We start from the raw sequence: 18,542 nt of genomic DNA, 5'->3' as shown, positions 1-18,542 counted from the left end.
GAACTCTCAATTCCTTAGCGATGAGGGAATTGGCCCACATAATCAGTTGGGCTGAGCGCTATCATTGCAGGATTTATTCCATTTACATTCCGGGTGTGAACAATTGGGAGGCAGGCTTTCTCATTTGTCAGTCTCTTCATCCAGGGGAATGGTCTCTAAATCAGGAATTGTTTTAACCAAACTGTGAGATGTTGGAGTCTGATAGAGAGAGACAAAAAGCAGAGACGTGACAACTCTATAAAGGACAGTAAAAAAAAAGTCTGTTATATATCCCAGTGATATGTGTTAATAAATTAAGGACAATATGTATCTCCTGTAAGGGTTTCAACACACCTCAACAAGCCTCAGCAATTCTGATTGCTTTGGGTGTGGCCTCGCAAGATTTTTTTTGCAGATCTGGTGCAGATGTCTTCATGCCCACTTTGGAGGCTTTCTCTAAGAAATAATCTTCTCTCTGAAGGCCCTTTCTTTTATCAAGATCTCAAAACTCTTAATTGAATACTTAAAGTGATTGTAAAGTTTACCTATTTAATACACAGTATATAAAATAATTCATAAAAACATGGGCACTTTCATTCATTAAAATATTTATAGATGCTTCCTTTGTAAAATAATTACCATTAAGTGATGGTAAACATTGTGCCGTTCCTCCACCTGCATCCCATACTTTATTTAGCTGATCGTGATGAATCCGGCTTCATCTTATAGTTGTGTGCCCCCCTTGGCGTCCAGCTCTTTGTGGTGAGAGTTTACAAGCCCCACCCTTTATTTTTGTTCAGGTGGTGGCAGTACTTGTTTTGTACTTCTTTGCCCCGCTTTATCTTTCTTGATTTTTACTCCTCATCAACTTGCCTATATGTATGAGTAAGGTTCATGGGAAGTGGGAGGGATTTAATGCTAGATTTGTAGGGGTGTTTTTTTCCAACACGTAATGACTTGTGGACTCTCACCATCATGAAATAAATTAGTTTATCATGTAAGCATACATTTTGTTTTTTTCCAAGGGTTACTTCTCTAAAGGATCTCTTCTGTCTCATGTTCATATAGACCAGTGTTTCTCAACTCCAGTCCTCAGAACCCTTAACAGGCCATGTATTCATTATATCTGAACTAGAGCACAGGTGAAATAATCATCTGATGGTAACCATGGTTACTGATCAGCTGATTATTTCACCTGTGCTCTAGTTAAGATATAATGAATATCTGGCCTGTTAAGGGTCCTGAGGACTGGAGTTCAGAAGCACTGCTATAGACCCTATTAAAGCAGACACTTTATATCAGTCTATCCTCAATCTGGTGTTTATGGGAGTCTTAGTTGCAGTCACAGATTTGAAAAATGGTTAAGGATTTTATATTCCAATCTTTTCTTTGTACCTAAGAGGAAACTTTCAGTCCTTTTATGGGTTTTTATCTTTAACCAAGTTTCTTAGACTTTCCTACTTTCAAAATGGAAAATAGTCATACCATATTACCCTATTCCGCATGGATCAATTTATATACTCAAAATAATTGACTTTCCTTCATATATCTGTCCTCAAAGTCCTCCACCAGTTACTAAGTTTTGCCTTGCTGGACAAACACAATGTGTTGCTTTTTTTTTGACTAGTTACAGCTTCCAGAATTTCTTTTTCAAGGTTCTTATAATATTGGGTATCTTTCCCTCCTCCTAGGATTTAAATTCCCAGGAATAATAGCACTTGGACCCTCACCACCATGAAATAATTTAAAGCAATTTGAAAATGTATGCTTGCCAGATAAAAATATCTATTTGCTAAAGTAAGTGTGGCATGTCACTGTCAATCTGCAGCATGGAGTTGTCAGAAGGTGACCCATCTCACATGGTGATGTGTTCAAACATGCACTTTGTTAGGTTTCAAAAGCCAAATGAAATAATTTCTACTTTAAAAAGGATAACCTTAAAGGGTCATGCACCCCTAAATGATTCAGAAAGAGCATACAATGTATGCTTACTTGTATATGCTTTTTAACAAAGGATTTGAAGAGAAAAGTCATATAATAGAGAAATTGTAAAGTTGTTCAAACATGCATGCTGTCTGCATAATTAAATAAAAATAAGTGTTTCATATACCTTTTAAAGATGGATAGTTTTTAAATATTGCCCTTTGATATGAGACAAATCTAAATATAATGTCCTTTAGAGAGGGGGGGAGAGCAAAAAAGTGTAGGGGGGAGAGAGAGCGAAAGAGAGGGGGGAGAGAGAGAGCAAAAGAGAGGAGATAGAGCAAAGGAGAAGAGAATGCAAAGGTATATGAGGGGTGAGAGAGCAAAGGAGAGGTGGGGGGAGAGAGAGAGAGCAAAGGAGAGGGGGGGGGGAGCAAAGGAGAGGTAAGGGAGAGAGAGCGCAAAAGAGATGGGCACAGAGAGCAAGAGAGAAAGCAACAGAGAGGTGGGGAGAGAGCAAGGGGTGGGACCGCAGTAGTGAAAAAAATGGACCGAGTACATGGGCTTTAGGACTAGTCAATAATATTTTGAATGCTTTGAAACCCTAATGAATAGGTATCCTTTACGCATCTGTTTTATAGTATTCGTGTACATGTGTTTTTTTTAAGGGATAATTTTTTTATAAAAACAAATAATAATAAATGTGTATTTTCGGTGTGACTTATTTTGGAACTCCTAATTCTTATGTTATTAATTCGTGCGGAACTCTAAGTGAACAGATGTTTCCCTGAGCCTTGCTTTTTGGGAGGACCTTGGTAAATAATCTCATTTGCTCATGGCAACAGCAGTGCAGCAGCCAATCGCTTCGGTGTCCTCTAGAGACTGGCAGCTCTGAGACCCAATGTGTAATTAAGGGGTGGGGCCACTAACTTCTTGTCGTGTATCTACTTGTGACTCATATAACTCCGGAAGCAAGGCCAGTTCAGAGGTAAGTGTGACAGAGTACGTGACCAAAAGACATTGATGAGGTGGTACTAAGCGGAAGCTAAAGACTATAAAGCCTTAACGTTTGCATAGTGGTGCGTGATCAATTTAGTATTTTTACATGCGGCTACTTTAAATGCATTGCTACATGTGTTTTCTGTTTGTGGCGATTAGTTTTGTAATTACCTTTTATTTGCTGATGCGCAATAAATTTAATTGAAACATTCACAATGCCCTTTATGGTGCCACATCCAGCAGCCCCCTGTTACTGTACTGTCTAGAAGTCTCCCACAAGCTTTGTTTGCTGTGTATTGACGATATCGTTTTTGTTATCTTGTGTATTCCTCATTCACACGGGTACACCCCTATCCTGGAGCTCTTCTAGGTGTACAGTGTATTTGAGCTTATAATATAAAATGCTTAATTGTGGTAAAACAACTTGGCAATATAATTTCATTATTTATTTTGCCTAATTTGTACTGTACTTTGCGCATGAATTATCAGGGCCGGAAAATCCATAATTATTACAATGCACATTGGGCTTCCCAAAGCTTTATCCTGCCAAATAAGTGTCCCTTATTGGATTCAGCAGAGTTTAAGGTTATGAGCTACGAAACAATTCAAGCTTTAACAAAACAAGATCTGTGCAGAGTTTTACCATTGAAAAACAATTGCAGCAAACAAGGTTTTAATATCCATGACCAAAGATAGATATTGTAATTACAAGGGGTTAGTGTTCCTTTCTCTACATGTCCAGTAGACGTGTGTATTCAGCAGCTTCAATAGCTGCCAAATGTGGAAGTAGGTTGCTGCTTGTGGCTTTTGGCTCTTTTCGGAGACGGATTTCTTCTTGTGAAAGTGCAAAACACTAAGATCTTTTCAAATCCAGATCTTATTGTGTTGAACTTTCACAAGAATAAAGTCTGTGATGCACTGCAAGCGGAGAGGTGCGCAGCGTGTAGATGCGGCTGTGCGCGCTCAGTGTGTCCTGCCCTTTCATCTCTGAGCACTGCTTCGTCAGGTCGCGTAGCTGAGCGTTCAGAGATAAAATATTTGAACTTCAGATGCGACACGGTGCGAAGCAGGTGCTTCGCCTCGTGCCGCATCGCTTGCAGTGTGTCACAACCTTAATTCCGGCTCCGAAAAGAGCTGAAGGCCGAGACTGGCAGTCTTCTTCCACATTCGGCAGCTAGCAAAGCTGCCAAATGCACACAACTAATTTTCAGTAAAATGGAAAGTAAAAATAACATTTAAAATGGATTAAGTCAGATCTGTGGCCATGTATGAGCACATAACTGACAAGTGCTGTATACAGTAGGGTCAGATCTGACATCCCATGTTGGCATATGGCTGACAGGAGTTGCAAAGCCGTAGGCTCTAATCTTTATCTGATCGTGACCTCACTTAACACTTTTCCTGCATCACCTACTTGGCCATCAATTTTTTTTTGTGTGGAGGACAGCTGACAACTTTCTTCCCTAGAGAAATTCTGCTTGTTCGTGTATCCCATTCTCAATCTTAGTTCCTGTAGCTTTATCCATTTAGAGCGGGCTCCTGCTGTAAATGTGACTCTCTAACAGATTTGCTATTATACATTGCCAAACTCTAATGCATGATCATTTTTTGTGTGTCCTAAAAATAAGGTCTAAGTAATGGAAAATTCTTTCCTGGTTTAAATAGTGTTGAGCATGGAGAAACGGAGAGCCAGGAAAATGCTCAGAAGGACATCATTATTGCTGCTGAGGCTAAAAGGGACATAATACCCATATGCTTAATTAAAGGAACAGGAAACCCCAAAATCTTCTTTTGCGATTTGGTTCGAATATACAATTTAAAACTACTTTATAATTTACTTATATTATCAAATTTGCTTACTTGTTATCCTTTGCTAAAGAAACAGCATTGCCCTACTGGCAGCTAGCTGAACACATCTAGTTAGCCAATCACAAGAGACAAATGTGTGCAGGTGCTAGCTAGCTTCCATTAGTGTTGGATATGTGCGTATTCTTTTTCATTAAGGGATACCAAGTGAGCGAAAAACACATTTGAAAATAGAAGTGAATTTAAAAGTATATAAATCATGCTAGTTTAATTTTGACTTTGACTTTCCTATCCCTTTAATTGAAAGTGATTCAGTATAACGGTAAAAAGTTCACTAGAAAATATCATGAAAATTTAGGTAGAACATTCTGTTATCTGAGATGTCATTGCAGAAAATGCAGCATATCTGATGAATGAACAGGACACATTCAGGAACTGTTAGCGCTTTCTCTTTGGAAACCAAAAGGAAACACATTTATTCAAGAGACATTTTAAAAACTTAATTTCTTTCCTATGGCATGGAGAGTCCACAAATCATTCCAATTACTAGTGGGATATTCACTCCTGAGCAGAAGGAGGAGGCAAAGAGCACCCCAGCAGAGCTGTTAAGTGTCACTTCCCTTACCCATAACCCCCAGTCATTCTCTTTGCCTTGATCATGGGCAGAGTAAGGGTTCCTCAAATTTTGGCTTTTTTTCAGGGGGGCCTTTAGAAGGGTTTTTCAGTCAGTACTCTGAAAAGTCTATTCTTTTGCACAAATGTCTGGCCGATTTTCCAGATGTCCAATCTTTTGTTCAGGCCCTGGTCAGGATCAGGCCTGTGTTTAAACCTGTTGCTCCTCCATGGAGCCTTCATCTTGTTCTTAGGGTTTTGCAGCAGGCTCAGTTTGAGCCAATGCATTCTGTTGATATTAAAATGTTATCTTGGAAGGTTTTGTATCTTGTTGCTATTTCTTCTGCTTGCAGAATTTCCGAACTTTCAGCTCTGCAGTGTAATTCCTCTTACCTTGTTTTTCATGCTGATAAGGCGGTCCTCCGCACTAAGCTGGGATTTCTTCCTAAGATGGTGTTGGATCGCAATATAAATCAGGAAATTGTTGTTTCTTGTTATTGTCCCAATCCTCCTTCACAGAAGGAACATCTTTTGCATAACTTGGATGTTGTGCATGCTCTAAAATTTTACCTTCAAGCCACTAAGGATCTTCGGTAGACTTCTGATTTTTTCCACCGGTGGTTTTATTTAATTTCAATTTTATTTTATGTTTTTATATCTTTTGTTATTTTTCATTTAGAGTACTTTCATAATTATTTTTATTGTTAGTTTATTTGTATTAGGGTTCATTTTAATGTATTAAAATATATTTCATGATATTATCTTATCCACTTGTTTTCTACACATTCTGCAATTATTAGTCTAACTCTATCCTCTTTATTAGCAGCTTTCATTAGCGCACCCTGTATTTGGTTTTTATATCTTCGGTAGACTTCTGCCTTGTTTGTTGTTTTAGCTGGTAAGCATAAGGGTCAGAAGGCCACTTCTATCTCTCTTTCTCTCTGGTTGAGAAGTGTTATACGTTTAGCTTATGAGACAGCTGGACAACAGCCTCCTGAAAGAATTAAGGCTCATTCCACTAGAGCTGTTGCAACTTCCTGGGCTTTCAAAAATGAAGCTTCTGTGGAGCAAATTTGCAAGGCGGCCACATTTAGGTCCCCCTGTCTTGTTCTCCCTCCCTATTTATTCTGTGTCCTCTAGCTTTAGGTATTGGTTCCCACTAGTAATTGGAATGATTCATGGACTCTCCATGCCAAAGGAAAGAAAACAAAATGTATGCTCACCTGATAAGTTTATTTTCAGGCATGGAGAGTCCAAGACCCGCCCTTATTTCAATTTAAGACAGCAGTTTTTTTGTACAAACCCCAGGCACCTCTATACCTTTTGTGTTATCTTCTTTTTCCGTTTCCCTTCGGCCGAATGACTGGGGATTATGGGTAAGGGAAGTGACACTCAACAGCTCTGCTGGGGTGCTCTTTGCCTCCTCCTGCTGGCCAGGAGTTAATATCCCACTAGTAATTTGAATGATTCGTGGACTCTCCATGCCTGGAAATAAATACATTTATCAGGTAAGCATCATTTTTGTTTTCTTTTTTCTATGCAGCTATTTTACAGTGCAATTTCAAGTGCTGCAATATATTCTAAAACTTGATTTATTCTCCAGTTGCATTTGGGCTGGTGCTTTAGTGTAACTGCCTAATTTAAAATTTCATTTAATATCAAAATGAAGAAAAAAATTTGCAAACAAAAAAACTAACTGCAGAAAGGGAAAAAACTGCAGAAACTTCTATAAACTAATGAGGGAAATAAAGTGACTGTACCTGCACATGCCATATGCATACTTGCAGGTCATAGAACAAGCTTACATATTGGATGCTTAAAGTCTCTTTGGGAGATAAAATATGTTCCTTTTTTTTAGATAAATGTTGATGTGATTTTCTAGTCGGGTTTTTTTACAGATGTGCTGCATCACTTTCAAGTGATTAAACATTTGGTTGTCACGTCTCTATGAAGGAACATTAAACACTAAATACATTTCATGCATGTTCCTCTAACTATGTGTCACAATTTTGGAACCTGTGCTCTTCGACGACTTCATTTTTTTTGTAATTACCAGGCATATATCCTGTGACCAAAGGTTCCAACCCATTTATTGCATTTTGTGTTTTTATGTAGCTGTTGCTCTAGTAATCTCTGATCCTTGGTCAAACTCCCACCCACTCCTAATTCACTTCCGGTTTGAGCTGTTTACTGATGTTATCACACCACCAGCTAGTTTCTAGCTTATTAGCACATCTAGGCAATATCAATTGCTGCTGTCTATACACCTGTATATGTGTGTGTTTTATATTTATATAATGTTTGTATGTATATGTGTGTGTGTGTGTGTGTGTATATAGATAGATATATGTCAGCCAGTGGGTATTGGGGAGTAGCCGGGTTGGGGGCAGTGTAATACTATTCAATATTATAACCTTTTCTCTCATTAAAAAATATTAGCTATTCAAAGTACAAATTATTTGTATAATTTAACATAAATTAATTAAATGATAATTTTAGCAACAAACTTTGAAATAATGTAATATTAGCTAAAGTTAGCTTAATATTGGCTTACATTTTAGCCAGGTGATCAGTAAAATCAGCTGGATAGTGCACCCACTAAAAAGGCCCTGGGGACACTGTGTGTATGTGTGTGTGTGTGTGTGAGTACACCCCTCACATTTTTGTAAATATTGTATTATATATTTCCGTGGAGTTTATGCAAAGGGATTGAACGCTCCGGGGGGGGGGAGGAAACAAAGATTCGTTCTTTTAAGAATCGTCATCTCTCAATCAATTTGACAAAATGCTGGGCGGGAGAGCTGCGCTTATACTCGGAGCGCTCAAAAGGTAAAATTTTAATAAATACTGAAATATAAAAAATTTGATGAATTAAAGCCACCCTCATTTTGCAAAGTCTATCCAATGCCGTGGGGCAGTTGCGTGAAGTTGACATTCACTTTAATGTCCCTTTAAAAGCAAAATAGAAGCGTTAGTTACAGCATTTGGCCAAATGGTGATAAGCCTATTACCATGTCAAGGTCTCTTCCTCTCAGGGTTCCTAACCTACAGCCTCACAATGCATGCCTTCAATTGTGCTTTTAATCTAGCTTGCTACTTGCTAGAGAGTGACAGACTTTCTATGTCTAGGGAAATTACAAAGGGCCTGTGTCACCCTTGTGTGTATTACAATGTGTTTAGTTGAAGGCATGCATTGTGTGTGTGCTCCCCCTTGACTGAGAGACTTATATTTTATGCTTTTATTTTTAAAAGTATTTTGCAAACGTTTAATTCTGCTTTTTAAATATATATATATATATATATATATATATATATATATATACATACACACATACAATGTGCCTTCTTTTCGTTGCAACATATTAAAACAAAATACTTGAATGATTGCGCTATTTCAGGAGGCCTGCAGGAGGGAGGGTATAATAGCGCGGTCTTGTTGTTCCACTCCAGGAAATTTGATATTTGATCACCTCCCCCAAGTGTCTGTATCCCCTCTCTGCCTCACTAGTACCTTTACCAACGCCCCCAGGCACTCTACTACCCTTACTCACAACCCCAAGCTATCCCATCCTTATGTACAATCACCATATATTCTCGCAGAGAGCTTGCTATTTTTCCCTGACTTCAAGTGATTGTAAATCCGAGCGTTTGTGAAACGCTAGGATTTACAATTGGAACAAATAAAGGGGACTTTCAGTCATGACGTATAAAACACTTCATGCTAAAATCTCCTTTATTTGTTGGACACGTTCGCTGCAACAAAGCTACCTATGGCAGATTGTGTCGCCCATTTCCCATCTCAGACCACCATCTGCTCACCTATAATCTCAATGTACATGCTAATCCTATTTCTACCCCCCGCCTCCGCACCTGTAGAAATCTGCACACTGTGGATCCTCTCCAACTTTCTAACCTTATTCAAAAACGCCTTCCCCACACTTCCACGGTATCCTGCCCTGACCTTGCTACAAGCCACTATAACTATACTCTCTCCTCTGCACTCGACACCCTTGCTCCTCCACAAATACGCAAAACCCCACGTCGTCAGCTCCAGCCCTGGCACTCTCAGCAAACACGCTATCTACAAAAATGCTCCCGTGCTGCTGAACGTGCCTGAAGGAAATCCCGCTCTGAACCCGATTTCCTACACTATAAGTAGCCAAGCAAAACTACTTCTCACTCCTCAAACCCTAAACATCTCTTCTCCACTTTCAACACTCTCCTCTATCCACCTGCACCACCCCCTTCATCTGACTTTAGTGCTCAAGACTTGGCAGACTATTTTTTCAACAAAACACTTACCATCAGAAGTAACATCCCACCACAAGACTGCAACCTTTTATCTCCGCCTCCGGTCACCCCCTCCAACACTCTCAGTACCTTCCCCCCAACCACTGAGAATGAAGTGAGTTCCCTAATATCTTCCTCACACCTCACTACCTTCAGATCTAATACCTTCTCTGTCCTCTACCCTCACCCCAGCTCTTACTCACATATTCAACCAATCCCTTACTACTGGTTCAGTTCCATCATCCTTTAAACATGCAAAGGTCAACCCCATCCTCAAAAAAAAAAAAAATCACAGCAGAATTAAATTCAAAATTCTCACTCTGACCTACAAAGCCCTTACCAATGCAGCCCCCCCATACCTGTCCTCACTCATCAACAAATACACTCCAGCCCGTCCCTTAAGATCCAACAACGATCTACTCCTTGTTTCTTCTACCATCACCTACTCTCATGCTAGACTACAGGACTTCTCTCGTGCGGCACCAACCCTCTGGAACGCACTTCCTCGAGCTGTCAAACTATCCCCCAACCTCTCCTCCTTTAAACGCTCCCTAAAGACCTTCTTGTTCAGGGAAGCCTATAACCAAATCAGTAACTAATGAATTCCACTTGCCTAATAGTTGCCCTCATCTAACTTCACATTAACATCATTCCCACCTTTGCAGTCCCCACCTCCTGTTTCTCACCCTCCTACCCATTTAGATTGTAAGTTCCCACGGGAACAGGGCTCCCAATTCCTCCTTTATTTGTTTATTAAATTTTGTCTGGTGTCTCATATTGTACTGTCCTTTTATCTTTGTTACCTATGAACAGCGCTGCGGAATCTGTTGACGCTTTATAAATAAAGAATAATAATAATAGCCCTGCGTTCCAACTGGCGCCAAGCCGGATAGCCTGCACGGCTATTGGCTAAGAGGTGAAAATGTCACCTCTCAAGCAGAACAGCGTTCTCGGCAGCTCAGTGCGGCGAATGCTTCCAACAAATAAAGGAGCTTTCAGAATGAAGTATTTTATACTTATGAATGAAAGTACTCTTTATTTGTTCCAATATTAAATCCTAGCTTTTCACAAGCGCTTGTATTTACAATCACTTTTTGGCTGACCTAATCTCCACCCCCATCACATTTAACTCTCACCATGGCCTTCCTCAGCAGCAATTACTGCTAATTGCTAACCTCATTTCCACTCCTTTTAGCCAAGGCATCAGGCCCCCATTTGTTTAAACCCTATTAAAGGGACATGAAACCCGAAATCTTTCTTTAATTATTCCGATAGAGCATACTATTTAAAAAAGTCTCCAGTTTACCTCTGTTGTCAAATTGACGTTGTTCTTATGCTATTCTTTGTTGAAGAAAATACCTAGGGAAGTAGCATGCACATATCTGGAGAACAGGAATCTGTGAAAAGGATCACAAAGAGAGAGGGCGCCTCCTAGTGCAACACTTCGAAGATAATAATAAAACAGATCTTGTACTAAAATGATACTCACAAGGGGAGCAGCACCAATGTGCTAATTGACGCCAGCTGGGGAATCACAGTAACCCAGCTACACTGATCCTGCAATAGGATGTTGGTATCCAGGATATCCAGGTGGTGTGGTAGGTAAGACAGGCTCAGGCTTCCATATGGTACAACATATGTATTAAAATGGTTTGTAAAAACAAAAGGGTGTTAAGATTTTGTAACAGATTACAACGCGTTTCTCAGCCCAACTGGCTGTTTCCTCAGGCATCTGTTCAACTAATGGAAGCCCTGGCTTTTAAAACTGTAGGTAAGCCTGATAACCCCTCCCACCACATGTTTCTGCAATTATACTTAATTAACAATTAACTAAAAAACCAAAGTCCTACATATATTGGATATAAAACTCTGCATAGAATACAAACTATTAAACATGATAAAAAAACACCTATACAATGATCAACCATCACATTGTTGCCTCATAATATACCATTGAAACTTGATAAAATAAATGAACAAACATGATAACGTGCAGCCACAAATGAAATCTATAATAAACACATGGTTAGCTCCATAGGAATGGAGGTTTTATACATTCGTACAGAATTGTCCTATTCCACTCTCTTTGCCTGAATTAAATCCTTGATAGTTATGTTATAATTATATAAGTGCAAAACCTTAAAGGGACACTAAACATCTGCTGCAAATTCTGCAAACTAACTTCTGCTGTCAATCATAAATATAATTCATATCTAGTAATCAAGGATGTGTATGCACTCTGCGCAGTTTACCCCCAGTATGTTCAAGATAATGTTGTCGAACAGAATGCTGATACTGCTCTCAATGCTGCTATGTTTGCAGCCATATTGTAACGCACATTTTACTCACAGGCACAGCAGTCATGTGATGCATATACTCTAATTTATCCAGTTTAGAGGAGAATTATCAGAACACTCGCTCACTGTGGAGCTGAGCGAGCGCTACATTAGCTGTATATATTATATTTATTTTATGTGCCTCATATAAAAAACATACAGTTTGTGAAGGCATTATAATAAAAGCACTGACACTTTTTTGCATTATAAATACATCTGCACTATTGACTGCAGCACAGGAATGTCACACCTCCGTGATTGTGATTTCTCATAGCAAACTACGGGAGGGAGAGAGGGAGGTGGAGGAGGCATGTTCCGTTGGAAGATAGCAGCTGAAAAACTAACACTGACTGCAAACATTAGTTATTCACTTATTCAGCAGAGCTGCTATCTGCCCTCTCCCCTTCTTCCCCTCTGTACTTTACTAAGAGAAATTACAACCGTTCACAGAGGTGTGACATTCCTGTGCTGCAGTCAATAGTGCAGATGTATTTATAATGAAAAAAAAAGTTTCAGTGCTTTTATTATAATGCCTTCACAAACTGAATGTTTTTTATATGAGGCACATAAGATACATTTAATAAAATATACAGCTAATGTAGCACTAGCTCAGCTCCACAGTGAGCGAGGGTTCTGATTATCGTCTGACTTGATAAATAAGAGTATATGCCATGTTCATCACATAACTGCTGTGCCCGTGTGGCAATATGGCGGCATACATAGCTTTACCAAGTGCTGTATCAGCGGTTTGATTGAAGACACTCTAATTGAACTGTTTGAGGTAAACTGACCCTCAAGAATAGAGATTCATACGTAGTTTGTTATTATTAATCAGTATACGTTAGTTTAAAGGATTTTTTGAAGGTGTTGTAGGTCCCTTTAAAGCTAATCATGATCTGGGAACGATACGTTTTCATCTGATACATGTACATATCATTTTTGTAGTGTTTTATTTTTCACAATCTGAATACAATTTTTTGTGTTAAATCGTTCGATAGAACACACTAACTTGGGGTTATTAATGTTTCATATAGCAGCCACAGACTGTTGGCTTAGTTGAAAAAAAATACCTTATTTACAAACTAATATAAGTTTGTTGGCTGATTGTTGCTCCGTTTGTTAGTGCAATGATACCTTACTCTGAACTAAGGCGTGATCAAAGGTGTGTGTCAGTGAATGAAGGGAAGTATGTGATTGGGTATACGCCGTGGGAGGATGTGTGTCAGTAAATGGTAGTTGTTGCGCAATTAAGTATGTCCTTAGAAAAATGACCACATCCTGGGGGGGGGGGGGGGGGAGTGTGAGCTTGTCTTCAAGACAATGTATAATGTGTCAATGAGTGCGTGATGTTAAAGAGTTCTATTGGTTATACGCCGTTGAGGGGTGTGAATAAATAGTTAGTACACAATTGGGTATATCCTTAGGGGATAACCACAACCTGTGGAGGTGTGTGAGCACGTCATCATGACGTTGTAAACTAAGTCAATAGTTTTGTGAATAAGTGAATATTTGTATTTGAAATTAATATCTTAAATTATGCCGTAGGATGAATCCAAAGGGGCTTATCTAAAATATGTTTAAGTACATAACTAATACATTGGATATGATTAAATACCAATGTATTGTCAATAAGATAATTATGCGAATAATTAGGCTATCTAATCGTGAGGGGGAAAATTGTAGCTAGATAAATCACCTAGTATACACAACTCCCTAATAGTGGAATGTGCTACCTTAAAATATAAGGATGTGCCGTACGTGAAAGCTATATATTTAGTAGTATAAATGATTAGTCTATCGAATTATGAGGGGGATGTACTTGAAAAGATAACCTGGTATATAGACATGCTGGGATTAGTACTAACCTAACAGTGGATCATGATAACTAACTTAAATAAACATATATAAATAACATAGACTTTAATAACTAACAAAGAGGATATAGTCCTAGGATATAATATTGACTAAATGATACTGATAAACTATAAAAGAAGTAATTCATTCATGTATCATATTGATGATAGTGTTAATGTGCATGTGTTATTATCAAAGCATTGACCCGTTTAAAGAAGAGGGATTACATATCTCATCTCAAGTAATAGAACGCCACCATGTCCAAATTTTAATTTAAACCCCCCGGAAACAGGCTCCCAAATTTGAAGATCCAATATGTCTCCCTCTGGTGGAGTCTCATATATCTGTTGGACCCCTTCAAAAATGGGATACTCTCCAGAGGGGTTATGTGAAAATTACAAACATCTCTATGGTGGCCAATATTATGATGTCTGGAAACACTATGTTTAGTACTGTTCTTTGAGATATTTCTGAAATGCTCTCCCCACCTCCTTTTTAGTTTTCTAATAGTGCACCCTAAGTATGGAACCCCACATTTGCAAGTTATGTTTAGTACTGTTCTTTGAGATATTTCTGAAATGCTCTCCCCACCTCCTTTTTAGCTTTCTAATAGTGCGCCCTAAGTATGGAACCCCACATTTGCCCAAAATACATAAAGACAGTAAAAAGCCCCCTGGTAGGCCCATAATAGCTGGGATAAATAGCCTTACTGATAAGTTATCAGCATATATTGATTAATTTTTGCAAAAATATGTTGTCCAATTGCCTTCATTTATCAAAGACACAACAGATCTGTTGAGCAAGTTGTCATCTATCACTAAAGAGGACCAATATATTTGGATGACATGCGATGTTTGTGCCTTATATTCTAACATTTCACACTAGATTGGAATAGAATCAGTTAAAAAATATCTAGAAGAAGATATATATATATATATATATATATATATATATATATATATATATATATATATATATATATATGCCCGATAGTCAGAAAAAGTATATACTGGATTTGATATTGTTTATACTCCAACATAATTACTTCAAATACCCAGATCAATTTTATTTACAGATTAAAGGTACCGCCATGGGAACCAGGTTCGCCCCCAGTTTCGCCAATTTAGTTATGGGCCAATTCGAACAAAAATTCAGTAGAGACTGCAGAGAACTTTGTATCATATCTGAATAACAACACTTACGGACTTTCATTTACTAGTAATATACAAAAAGAATCTATAGAGTATTTAAATCTTATACTATCATGGGACCAAAAGAAATATATAGCCTCAAACACATATTTTAAAACAGTAGATAGAACAACTTTCTACATTATAATAGCAACCATTTGATTAGTTGGAAGAACAATAACCCTTACAGTCAGTTCCGCAGAATTAGAAGGAATTGCTCATCCATAGATTCATACGACCAACAAGCACGAATCCTAAAAGAAAGATTTAGAGATAAGGGGTATCCAGCACAACTTATCCAAGAAGGGTTTAATAAAGCAAGGGACTTAGAAAGGAATATTATAATCAATCCTATAACCACTATGGAACCATATAAACAGAATAAGACAGACAAATTAAGAATGTCATTTATTACCAATTATAACTCTAACCACAAAATAATCAAAAAGATTATAAATAAACATTGGTACCTTCTACAGAAGGATCCAATACTCACAGGTATAATAGATGAAAAACCTAAAATTACGTTTAGAAGGGCCCCAACATTGAAAAAAAAACTGGCACCCAGTAAAGTTGTAATGAGCAAAAAAATCCAATGTGAGAATTGGGTCTCGAGGAAATAAACAAACAACTAAGGGAGCATACAGGTGTAACATAAAAAGGTGTAATATGTGCCAATACATCTCCCATAGGGCCACAAGTGTGACCTCACATTCTACTAAATGTACCTTTCCAATTCAAGGAAGATTAAATTACAGTTCAACTTTCGTAATATATGTGCTAACTTGCAAATGTGGGGTTCAATATTTAGGGCACACTATTAGAAATCTAAGAAGGAGGTGGGGAGAGCATTTCAGAAATATCTCAAAGAACAGTACTAAACATAGTGTTTCTTCTACAAGATATGACAAGTCCACGGATTCATCCTTTACTTGTGGGATATTGTCCTCCTGCTAACAGGAAGTGGCAAAGAGCACAACAGCAGAGCTGTCTATAAAGCTCCTCCCTTGACTCCACCCCAGTCATTCTCTTTGCCTATGCTAAGTAAAAGGAAGGGTAAAGTGAAAGAGGTGATAAAATGTTAGTTTTTATTTCTTCAAGCAAGATTTTTTTTATTTTAAATGGGTACCGGTGAGTGCTATTTTTTTCCCAGGCAGCATATGGATGAAGATTTCTGCCTGGAGACTGATGATCTTAGCAGTTGTTACTAAGATCCAGAGTAGTTCCCACAGAATGGCTGAGGAGTACTTAAGAAACTTCAGTGTGAGGAACGGTTTTCATGCTACAAGCATTGAGGTATGTTTTTTTCTGGAGAGACTGTTATTTCAGAATTGGCTGACAGTATCCCCACGAGGTAAGGGGTAATCAGTAATCCTATTGTGAAAAAGAAGGGTATTACTGGACCTGTATGTTGGGCTGTAAAAAATGGTTGACACTGATAACATAATATTTGTGGGCAAGCGATTATATGTTGGAAGGTAAATTAACATTTTTTTGTGACAAACGTTTTCATTTTATTGGCAATGGAGGGTACACATGGCTTCAGTTAGACTTGGGTATATGAACCCACATGGCTAGGTTTTTTAGATCGCTTTGGAGCGGTTCTTTTGCAAGGCTGTGAGACATCGAGTCGATGGGCGCCGACTATTTTCGCGCCTCAGTTGCGCAGTTGTATTCCCCATGCAAGCAGCAAGCTCCAGCTTCAGTGGGCCCTTCAGGAAAGTTTGGGCCTAATCGAAGGGTTAATTCGATTTTGCAGACCCCTGAGGGCAGGTAGACATCACAGCAGGGCTGTGGCGAGGTGCAGGTTTTTTTTTGACCGATCATAAAGTTTTTTGTCTAACGTTTTTATACATAAGAGTTAAGAGTTGTTATTTTTTCATTAAATAAAGTGTTTTCAAGCCTGTTTGTGGTCATTACTAGCCTGTTTAACATGTCTGACATTGAGGAAAGCCAATGTTCCATGTGTTTAGAAGCCATTGTGGAACCCCCACTTCAAATGTGTCCCTCATGTACTGAAAGGGCCTTACATTGCAAAGAACATATTTTAGCTGATAAAAGTATGTCTCAGGATGATTCTCAGTCAGAAGAGAATCAGTTTATGCCATCTGCTTCTCCCCAAGTGTCACAACCTTTAACACCCGCCCAAGCGACGCCATGTACTTCTAGTGCGTCTAATTCTTTCACCCTGCAAGATATGGCTGCAGTTATGTCTACTACCCTTATAGAGGTATTATCTAAACTTCCAGGTTTACAGGGTAAGCGCAGCAGGTCAGGTATTAGAGTAAATGCTGAGCCTCTGATGCTTTATTGGCCATCTCCGATGTACCCTCACAGTGTTCTGAGCTGGGGGGTGGGGGAATTGCTGTCTGAGGGAGAGCTTTCTGATTCAGGAAAGATGTTCCCTCAAACAGACTCAGATGTGACAGCCTTTAAGTTTAAGCTTGAAAAACTCTGCTTGTTACTCAGGGAGGTCATAGCGACTGTGGATGATTGTGACCCTATTGTCATACCACCAGAGAAACTATGTAAAATGGATAAATATCTAGAGGTCCCTACTTACACTAATGTTTTTCCAGTCCCTAGAAGAATTTCGGACATTGTTACTAAGGAATGAGATAGACCAGGCATTCCGTTCTCTCCCCCTCCTACTTTTAAGAAAATGTTTCCCATATCTGACACTATTCGGGATTCGTGGCAGACGGTCCCTAAGGTGGAGGGAGCTATTTCTACCCTGCCTAAGCGTACAACTATACCTATTGAGGACATTTGTGCTTTCAAAGATCCTATGGATAAAAAATTAGAGGGGCTTCTAAAGAAATTATTCATCAGAGTTTTCTTCTACAACCTATAGCATGCATTGTTCCAGTAACTACTGCAGCAGCTTTTTGGTTCGAGGCTCTAGAGGAGTCTCTCAAGGTTGAGACCCCATTAGATGATATTTTGGATAGAATTAAGGCTCTCAAGCTAGCTAATTCTTTTATTACAGATGCCACTTTCCAAATGGCTAAATTAGCGGCAAAGAATGCAGGCTTTGCCATTTTAGCGCGTAGAGCGTTATGGCTTAAGTCGTGGTCTGCTGATGTGTCATCTAAATCCAAGCTTTTAGCTATTCCCTTTTAGGGTAAGACCCTATTCGGACCTGAACTAACGGAGATCATTACTGGAGGTAAAGGTCATGCCCTTCCTCAGGACAAGACGGTTAAAATGAGGACCAAACAGAATAATTTTCTTTCCTTTCGAAACTTTAAAGGCGGTCCCTCTACTTCCTCATCCGCCTCCAAGCAGGAGGGGAACTTTGCTCAATCCAAGTCAGTCTGGAGACCTAACCAGACCTGGAATAAAGGTAAACAGGCCAAGAAGCCCGCTGCTGATACCAAGACAGCATGAAGGGGCAGCCCCCGATCCGGGACCGGATCTAGTAGGGAGCAGACTTTCTCTCTTCGCTCAGGCTTGGGCAAGAGACGTTCAGGATTCCTGCGCATTAGAAATTGTGACCCAGGGGTATTGTCTAGAATTCAAGGATTCTCTCCCAAGGGGGAGATTTCATATT

General features: G+C 39.0%; 1 protein-coding gene across 2 annotated transcripts in view; it reads left to right on the top strand.

The window, feature by feature from the left end:
* The first annotated feature begins 2,822 nt into the window (after positions 1-2,822).
* Positions 2,823-18,542, top strand: part of FLAD1 (flavin adenine dinucleotide synthetase 1) — a 133,568-nt gene continuing 117,848 nt past the window's right edge. For both annotated transcript variants that reach the window (XM_053703572.1, XM_053703562.1), the window contains exon 1: positions 2,823-2,890. The gene's annotated coding sequence lies outside the window, so the exon portion shown is untranslated. The remainder of the gene's footprint in view (positions 2,891-18,542) is intronic.

The sequence above is a fragment of the Bombina bombina genome, chromosome 1 (assembly GCF_027579735.1).
Source record: "Bombina bombina isolate aBomBom1 chromosome 1, aBomBom1.pri, whole genome shotgun sequence".
NCBI lineage: Eukaryota > Metazoa > Chordata > Amphibia > Anura > Bombinatoridae > Bombina > Bombina bombina.
This window is presented reverse-complemented; position numbering and strand designations above follow the sequence as displayed.